The 8,117-nt window shown below is 30.7% G+C and overlaps 1 pseudogene; it reads left to right on the top strand.

Moving 5' to 3' along the window:
- Positions 1-3,589: 3,589 nt before the first annotated feature.
- Positions 3,590-7,488, top strand: LOC102669037 (uncharacterized; annotated as a pseudogene).
- Positions 7,489-8,117: the final 629 nt, after the last annotated feature.

Raw genomic sequence — 8,117 nt, 5'->3', positions numbered from 1 at the left:
AATAATCAGGCATAGTGCATTTTAATTATTAACAATTATTTTTTATATAATAAATTGTAATTTTTTTCTATTTTAAATAATCATCATAATTAAAGTTTTTGACTCTATAAAGCTCAATATAATTTTAAAAATTTGGATCTTTTTGAGCAAATCATTATAATGTTGATTAATTTTCATGGGATATAATCACATTTTTTAAAATATGTATCTTTTTAACGACATGTATTTAGTATTATGCAAGAATCATATCTTAAATTAATTTTTGGAATTTTTTATAAATAACAATGATTTTATATTTATTCTGAAATATGTCCATTGAAATAAATTATTTTATCGGTCAAAGAGATCTGACTAAACAATTTTTTTTGTCTTTTCTTGGTTGAATAGTTATTATATATTTTTATGTTTAATTTTTATGCATAAAAAAAATTAATCAATCCGACCCTACACTTACTTGGATAGTAGTCACACACTACATTTGGACATTTGCGGTAGATCGATCTTTGACAAAAAAAAGTTACGCAAGATTTTAATTTCTATAAAGAAACCATATAATTTTTTTATATCATTCATTAGTTAAAATTTATTATTACTACAATTTTTAGGATAACTAACATGAGAAAAAAAATTGTACATAATAATTTATTATTAAATATTAGTGTAAAAAATTAAATTATTAACATACACTATTTACTCTTTTTTATAGTAGCATCCACTATTTACTCTTAACACAATGCATTTTGTAATAACCAAAATATTAAATTTTACCTCCATTTGTATGTTGGTCATTTAAGCAGTGAAGAAAAAACTTTGCTTAATCAAATGACAAAAAATATGGCGAATTCTGATCAAAATTTGTTGATTAAATAATACTCAAATTAAAATTACAACAATTCATTTTAAAAATTTAGTTTAATTATTAAATGTTTACCTTTTGAATTTATATTTGTTTCTTAATTATTATATTTTTTAATTAAAATATAATTAATAACGCAATATATGATTTTTTAAAAATATATAAATAATTAAAAAAAAGTTTATATTAACATTGGTTTTTTGGAAAATCGATGTTGACATATCATACGTTAACATTGGTTTTTCAAAAACCGATGTTAACTAATGATGTTAACATCGGTTTTTAAAAAACCGATGTTAACGTGTATGAATTAACATCGGTTTTTTAGAAATTAACATCATTAGTTAACATCGGTTTTCCAAAAAACCGATATTAACGTGTATGCATTAACATCGATTTTTTGGAAAACCGATGTTAAGAAGGATACTTTATTTACAAATATGTCACCGCGTTTAACTTAACATCGGTTTTGTACAAAACCGATGTTAATAAGCCGATGTTAAAACTGCTTTTTGTAGTAGTGGGCCTTGCTTTGTTTGAAAGAACAATGGGTCAGGGCATTGGAACATATGCCCTTCATTTGTTTTGATTATTTGACCATTATAGTGCACTAACCATTTGACAGATGATGGAGACATGTTGTGTAATAGAGAAAGAAACGTGACAAAAGGGTTGTGTTTGCAAAGTTGAAAGAAAGTAATAGAGCAAGAAAGTGTTGTGCGGATAAGTTAAACGAAGGTGAATATGAATTCTATATATAAGGGTCAGGGTTAAGGGTTTATGACCTAGGGTTAGGGTGAGGGTTAGCTTTTGAAGCATTGGATTCTTTGATGTGAATAAATGAGGATGACGTTGTGAACATGTGAGTGAGAGAAAAAGAAGAAAAGAAGAAAGATAAGAGAAAATAAGTGTATGGTCTTGGGTTAGAGTTAAGTGTTTATGACCTAGGATTAGGATTAGGGTTAGGTTTTGAAGCATTGGATTCCCTAACGTGAATAAATAAGGGTTTGAAGCATTGGATTCCCTGACATGAATAAATGAAGATGAAGTTGTGAACCCGTGAGTGAGAGAAAAAAAGAAGAAAATAAGAAAGATCAGAGAAAATAAGTTTTGTCTCCTCTTAAGTGTATGGTCCGAGGTAGAGTTGAGTGTTTAGGACCTAGGGTTAGGGCTAGGGTTTAGGGTTTGAAGCATTGGATTTCCTTACATGAATAAATGAGGATTTGAAGCATTGGATTCCCCGACGTGAATAAATAAAGATTTGAAGCATTGGATTCCCCAACGAAAAGAAGAAAGCTTAGAGAAAAGAAGGTTTGTCTCCTCTTAAGTGTAGGGTCTGGGCTAAGGTTAGAGTGAATTTTAGTGGCCATGGACCAATTAATACACTAGGGTTAGGGTTTGTGCCACAAACATATGGACCGAGGTTGAGAATTAGGGCAAAAATAAGAAAAATTACTAAGACTTGAATATTTCCATTCATGAGGGAAACTTTTGGCACTTAGATTGTTATTTATATCAATTTTGGTTAAAATAATGTTTCATTCTCATATTTTTCATGTCAATAAAGTCATTAAGATAACTTTTGGGTCTTGATTTGACACTCAAACGCATTAACGAAGTGGCCAAAAACAAGAAAAAATTATTAGTACTTGAAGATTTCAATCAATGCTTCTAACTTTTGGCATTGAAACACACATGACGACAACTCATAAATACAATAATGAAAAACACACATGAAGACTACAAATCATTAAATAATAAAATAGTAATCAAATAAATATGGAGGGGGGGTTTCTTCAAAACTCGATTCAAGGTTCATTACTTCATCGAGATATTCATCCCAACCATCCAAATTCAAAGAGTTGGTAGAAATTGGTGATGGATGTGCACATGTTTGTGTAGGTGTGTCTATAGTGGTAATATATAACTCCAAGCATGTGAGCTTGGATATTTTTTGGAACATGGAAAACATAGTCATTACATCCTCATCATCGTGCAACATGCATGCCGTGTACTGGCCACAATCACCAACAAAAGATACAGGTAATCGGAAATATATATCCTTGATCACTTTACCATTTGGTAGACTAATCTAATTTCCAATAGTTCCCTTCAAGGAATCAAATGACATTCTGTTATCAAGTTGAATGATCTTTAGTGAACTGCTTACAAATGTTGAACCGTGTTTAGTTGTTATGATTGCACCATCATAACTCATCTTCATAGTAAACACAGTTTGGGACACAATATCAATTAAAATTGGCTACTAGTTTAGTAGATGCGAGTGGACTAAAAACATACAAAAGTTGGAATTAATAAAGTTTTATAGTTTCCTTATCTTAAAATGTTTGACTGCTTGAGTATAAACATTGTTGTATCTCTAAAACTCTGAATGTTACACTTTTGTAATACCAGCAATATAATCCTTTAAATGGAACAAAATCTAAAAATATATACATGACACAATAAACTAATTATACTGAATTGAGTCTTAAATCAAGACTCAATGTGAAAATGCCACCTTATTTACGAACTTTTGTTTCTCATAGCCAGATGGATCGATTAAGCATTTGCTAGTGCGTTTCATTACATATTTATTAATGATTAGATACTTCTTTTTCCCTTTTTTAGTTGTTACTCTTCTAGTAACTTAAATGGATAAGGAATGGATGAATTTTCCGAGATATAGCTCGAGGTACATTAATGGTGTTGAGTATTTTATAAATCACCTTGAATGAAGAAGGGCAACCTATTGGGCCAAATGAAAAGACAGTTTCTGAATTCGGTAGTTTTTTGGGAACTATAGCGAGAAGTTCAGATTTTTGTCCACTCAATTACACTAATTGGAAGGCTCTAGACACAGACCCTATATGGGATTATGCCAATGTACTAACTTCATCCATTTGAACATGTGTCTTAGCATATTTAAATGAATTGGACATTTCTAATTTTTTTTTCTTTGTAGCAAAAATACATTATCCCGAAGAAAGGACAGAAGGTTGTGTTTTCTATTATAAATGATGCTTGGTGGTGATGCTTGATTAAAAGGGAGTATTTTGGCAAGTATAAAACCTTAAGTGAGTGATTGAAAAATCGTCCTCCAGAAATACCAGAAGCACACTTTAAGGAATTGATGGAATATTAGAGACTTGAAGCCATTCAAGTATGACATACATATATATTATTGTATATTACACTAGTTGATACTCAGTATTAATACATTCTCTAATAATAAATTTAGATAATCAATCATAAAAATGCCATAAATATAGCTCAACAGAAATGGAGACATCGAGCCTGGCCTATAAGCTTTGCTCGTATAAGGGAACAATTGGTATTGCCTTTTCTAATATTGTAAGTCAATATTTAAATTGTCTCATTTCATTATTGTACTCATAGCTATATTTCCTTGGTATAGCGTGCAAGTAAGAAGGATAGAGCCCCCGACTCAAGCTAAAATGTTTATTGAAACTTGACAAAGTAAGAATGGAAAGGAGTTGGACATAGAAAAAACCATGCAATTGTAAGTTTTCTTATATGAATTTATCAATTTGCATATAAATATCTAAATTTGAATTAATATTTAATTTTAAATATACTAGGGGAAACTTCAAGAGTTGATTGAAAATTCTGGCCAGTCTTCTTCAGAAGCTTTCCAAACTATGTTTGGCAAAGAAAAACCAGGGAAAGTACATTGTCACAGAAAAACTACGACACCTACTCTCTTGAAAAATAAATAAAATTTCAAAAATCGAAAAAAGACATGTTGAAAAAGGTGAAAGAATTAAATGATAAAATTCAAGAGATAGAAGAAAAATGCGACAAAGAAATGGCAACAACCGAGGAAAAATGTTTTCAAGAAATGGCAACAGTGGAGCAAAAAATTCAATTTCTTGTAGAGACTGAACTAAATCAAAACGCATCAGAATTTAATGTTGCATCTATGGCAACTTCGTTATCAACTCCACCTGAAGCTAAGTGCTTTACGTTCTTCAACATCAACACATGCTCCAATTAATAATAAGGTATGTTGCAGCTTTGGCAGCTTTGTTATCAACTCCACCTGATGCTAAGTGCTTTACGTTCTTCAACATCAACGCATGCTCCAATTAATAATAAGGTAATATTGAAGCTTAATCTTTTTAGCCTAGATTGAAGTAATAAATTTGGTTTTGCAGTTATTTCCTTTTAAAAGCAAGTGTGATGCCTTGTTTATAGTTTCATTTCCTTCATATATAATGCTAATTATATGTGATGCCTTGATTTATATCCTTGCTAACAAATTAAAGAGTATAAGATAGTTGTTAATAATCTTCTTTACTTTTCTATTCTACTCTTTTCTTTTCTTTTTGGTTAGTTGTTGCTTGATTTTGAGTTGTGACTTGAAATATTTAGATTTTATATTTGATTGCTTGTGATAATTTTATTATTTTAATAAATTCAGATTTTGTGGTAGTATATTTTTATGATAAATAGACAATGTTGCCTTTCTATCACATCACTACTTTGTCAAGTTTTTGGTGTTAAGTCATTGGAATTTGACTGATGATTTTGATTATTTTTTATGATTTAATTGTTAAGTTCCTGGTGTGAAGTTTCTATATTTTGATGATTTTTAATTTGGTTGTAGTAATAATTATGAGGATTCTTGGTTGCAAATATTGTTTTAGGTGGGTTCTTCATTTTCTATTATAAAAGTTTAGCTTTAATTAGACAAATTTCTTATTAATTATGATTTTTTAAATTTATTTTATAGATGTGTAAAGATGGTATGGATGAAGACGATCAAGACTTTGGAAGCAAAAGATGAAGACCTAGATCAAGATGATTCATGAGTGACATGAAAAATTTTAGTTTTTTTAGATTACAAGATTATTTTAGAAGCTACATAATGATGAATGATGATTGATATTATTTTCTAGAAAATACCTTATCAACCCAATTAGTCATCTTTATTTATGACTTGTACGTAGTTCATGACTACAATTTTTGTTTTAGTGAACACGGTAACGATGTGATGACATAATATCTTTTTTTCTTTAATTTACTTGGTGTTTCCAAAAGTATAACTTTATTATTAGTTTATTGTATAACTTTATTATTAGTTTATTGTTATCGATAAAAATAATTTTTAATAAACAAAAATAAATAAATTTTATACTTAATTAAATTATTTTTCTGTTAAAGTTGTTCCCAAACTATCTTACAAAATCATTTTATACATCTAGAATACAAATTGTTGCCTTAAAAAGAAAATATATCGTATATTCCCAAACAAAAGAAAAATATTTTCTACATTTATAATTGATAATAACAAACAATTGCGTGTTTTGTTTGACAATATGGTATAAAATTGTTGTTGTAGAACATTAAAAAAAACCATTCTTTATGTCATTGATTGCTACATTTTTTTACGGTTTCCTTTGCCTACAACGGTTTTTGTTGTTGCCTTTCATTGCAACGGTGGAAAATTGTTGTTGCAGGTCACTTAAAAAACCATTCTCTTTATCATATTAAAGACTACAATTTTTTTGACAGCGTTGCCCTTGTTGAAAAAATTGTTCCCAAAGGCTAAGGCAATGCCTTAGTTTACCACAGTTTAAAAACCATTCTCTAAGAAAAATACAATTGCTTTATTGTAATAGACAACACATTTCACGTGTAGCATTAGGCAAAAAATATAGTAGTGAACACACAATCGCATTGACTGATGATGAAATCATGGTTTAGGGTTACATAAAGGTTTCTTATTGAGGTGATGGATCAGAATGTCTTAGTGCATATCATATTTATAATGTTTAATGGCTTGTCACATTCACTTCAAAAAGAACGGCCAAGATGCCACCGACAAAATGAACGGCCTGGATATCACTGATTGGAGCAATGCACATTGAACGATCAATATCTCACCAATAAAATTAATGACCTAGATATCCCCAATTGGAGCAACTGATGTTGAATGCCCAGGATCTCATCGAAAAAATGAACGGCCTAGATATCACCGATTGGAACAACGCATGTTGAATAGCCAATATCCCACTGACAAAATCAACGACCAAGATTCCACCGAATGAATTGTGTTACTGTTAGATTTTTTATATAAATACAATGCATGTATTGTCATGATATACTCTAACTCATAGACTCACTTTCTCTCCTTTTCATATATGCATTTTTAACTTCTTGACATTAATACCAAAGCCTAAACCATGACATCTACAACTGTTCCTCTTCTTTGGAAACAACATCTTCATAGATCTGACAAAGTATGTAATATATTATATTTAATTGAATGTTAATTATGTTATGATTTACAAATAATGATGTTGTTACTATTTTGATTTTTGTTGGTAATAGATTATTTAATCCAATAATATGCTTAGGCTATGCCTTCTCTAGATCCCATAATTGAACCTTTGTTGGTTCAAGTTAGGTTTTCAGATGTTGCAAAGCTCAGACAAGTTAAAATTGATGATGCTTTAGTGAGTGCTTTGGTAGAAAGGTGGAGACTTGAGTCACACACGTTTCATCTTCCTGTTGGTGAATGCACAATCACCTTGGAAGATGTTGTTCTTCAACTAGGTTTACGCATTGATGGAAGACTAGTTACTGGCCCAACATATTATGATTGAGAATAAATGTGCGCAGAATATATAGGTGTTGTTCTCCCAGACAATGCACTGGTGGGATCAACAATTAAACTAAAATGGTTAAAATAACACATGCTGACTCTCCCAACAGAACCACACTGCAACAACTAGCAACATATTGTAGGGTATACATTTGAGGGTTGATTGGTGGGATGTTGATGCCAGATAAGTCAGCGAACAAAGTTCACCTGATGTATTTACCCCTGTTAGCAGATCTTGATTGGGCTGGCTTGTACAACTGGGGTTTGACATGTTTAGCACATTTGTACAAAGAAAAGTGTAGGACTATTTATCCCACATCCAAAAAAGGGAGGATGTGTAGTGTTGTTACAGTCTTGGGCATGGTATCACATGTCGTTCATTCAACCAAGGATCGAGCGTCAGTCGTCATATCCACTTGCAACTTGGTAAATGAAAAATTCTCTCAAACAAGGTCCATTTTTTGTAATATATTTGACACTAACATATTACATTTCACTAGACTGGAGCAGCAGAGGCCTACGATTTTCTAGAATCCCACGCGGTGATGTGATAGGCTACAAGTCAAGATTCAACAACATGCGTAACGAGGAGATTGAACCATTTGTTTTTTGTTTTATTTATTCAAGCAT

This window comes from Glycine max, chromosome 4 (genome assembly GCF_000004515.6).
Source record: "Glycine max cultivar Williams 82 chromosome 4, Glycine_max_v4.0, whole genome shotgun sequence".
NCBI classification, from domain to species: domain Eukaryota; kingdom Viridiplantae; phylum Streptophyta; class Magnoliopsida; order Fabales; family Fabaceae; genus Glycine; species Glycine max.
This window is presented reverse-complemented; position numbering and strand designations above follow the sequence as displayed.